Here is a 2,526-nt window from a genome sequence, read left to right on the forward strand (position 1 = left end):
GATGGCAGCTGCACTAGTTTACTCCTGCTACCACAAATCTCAAATGAAATGGATTAAATATTTAATATATTCATTATTTTTAAAGGTTATCTTTATTGTTGAAGGTATTAAGATATCCCCTTATTTCCCCCCATTGAACACCTCCCCATTCCTGTCCCTTCCCCAGGACTTCACCACATTATATTGTCTGTATCCATGGGTTCTACCTACATGCCAGTTCAATTTAATTTCGATGGAGGGAGAGGGGCCTGCGTGGTGGTGAATATGGAATGCTCAAAACAAGTAATGCACAGTAATCGGCAATGTCCCAGCAGTGCGTTATTAACCAGAATTTCAGGTTACTCTGGTAGTTTTATTTTACTTTATGCCTATAATTGAGGGAGGACTCCAACAGCAAATCTGCAAAGGTTTATAACATCAACTCTCACCAAACCCTGTCCTTCCTACCTGGTTTAACAAACCAGTACAATTTTCTTTAATCATTTAATATAGTTTGAATTAGTATGTCATTTGCTACCAAAAAAATATTGACTACTGAATCACTTTACCTACATTCAAAAGCAACAATAGATAAATGATTGATGTTATGTTTCTGAAATAAATGGGGCACATGAAAATTTCCAATCTCAGGCAGGATGTAAATATAAATAAATTTCAATGTTTTGTTATGAATGATGTGCATGGCCTTAAATATGAATTAATGATGGAGAAATGCATTTGAAAAAATAACTATTTGAATAATCTTTTTAAAATATTAAATTTTCTTCTTTTAATCTTGCTCACTGAGGGGCTGACTAGTTGTCCTCCCTCCTACATCTTCCTGACACTGCTACTGTTTTGATTCTTTCATATATCTCCTGCTCCTCCGGCCTTGTTCTGTCTGCTAGGATATGCATGCACATGTGTGCATGTAAGAAGGAAGGAGTATACTGACCTGCAGGGCATTTCTCAGATACCTGCTAAACCCCATGTGGTCCTGGCTTCTTTCCATGTCTTAGCATATAGCCCTGTCCTTGAGGAAAGGAGTAGATTTTGGGGGGTGGGCACTAAAGTAACTTAATCCCCTTGTGAATGAGGGAGGTTTCATCTTTATACTTTTCCCGTAATATAAGTTGCCTGAAATGTAATGAACTCATCATTTTACAGAGATGCAGCCTATATGCAAATTAACAGTGGACAGTTATCCATCATGTCTCCAAGCACTACTTTCAGCTAAGCCCCACCGTACATCTAAAGCCATTATGTGAAATAGAAGCAAGAGGTCTCAAAAGAGAGGGTAAATAATACAGCAAGGAAAATAAAATTGGCAGGCCAGTCATGCATCCTCACCAGAATATATTCCTTCCAGAGCCAAATGTGGAGCTTTGAGTTTTTGGTCCAGAAATTTCTGCTTCTAATCCAGATTGAAGGTGAATTTGGTCTTCGAATCTATCATCAAATTCTTTTATTCTCCCTCAGGCTTTTTCAGTGAAAATCAGAAAAGCTCCTAATAACAATTTGTGACTTGAATATGATAATGACATATGATGAGAGACTCATAATTCATGTTGCAGCCACTATGTGCACAATTTCTTTAATGAAAGTAGCATCAATTGACAGAAATGTTTCTCTGAAGAGGCTTTAGAGAAACTGGGATAAAGTGATATCAGGACAGTTATTCTATTTATTTATTACCTGACAGGAGGTTTTTTTTTTTTTGTGTGTGTGTGTGTGTGTGTACATTTATTTATTTTATTGTTTAAAGTATTACATATATCTCCTTTGTTCCTGATTGACTCCGCTCTCCTGCCATTCCCCTTCGACAGGGTAAGCCCCAACCACCTCAGTGTCCCTGTCCATTGGTTATACTAACATGCATGCATACAAGCCTTTGATTGATCTCTTACCCCCTGCCCCCAACTGCCTTCCCTCTGAGGTTGGATGGTCTGTTTGATGCTTCTCTGTCTCAGGATCTATTTTTCTTCATAAGTTTATGTTCATTATATCCCACATATGTGTGAAATCATGTGACATTTATCTTTCTCCGATTGGCTTATCCTATCTAATAACAGAGAAACATGGTAATTAGCATACGACCTCTACCCTTCCCATTGGCTAATCAGGGTGATATGCAAATTAACTGCCAGCCAAGATGGCAGACAGCAGCCAGGCAGTTTAAACTGAACATGAGGCTTGCTTGCTTCAGTGATGGAGGACTCCAACGTTCCCCGCTTGCCTTGCCAGTCTCTGAGCCTGCAGTTTAAGAGACATTGTAACATATAGAAGCTAAACAAAACCCCAGAAACCAGCTTTCAGCTGGCTGGGATCTCAGAGCTGGAGCTGATACAGAGTTTCAATTATAGAACCGAAACAAACCAGATACCTGCTTTCAGGAGCAGAGGCCTAAGAGCTGGAGCCTCAGAGCTAAAGGTGGCCGAGAATAAATAAAAAAAAAGAAAAAGAAAAAAAAGGAGCAATCATTGGAGTAACAAAAGAAGAGGAGAGCAAGAAAGGGGAAGAAGCATATTTAAAGAAAACAATGGCTGA

The sequence above is a fragment of the Myotis davidii genome, unplaced genomic scaffold, assembly GCF_000327345.1.
Source record: "Myotis davidii unplaced genomic scaffold, ASM32734v1 scaffold1402, whole genome shotgun sequence".
NCBI lineage: Eukaryota > Metazoa > Chordata > Mammalia > Chiroptera > Vespertilionidae > Myotis > Myotis davidii.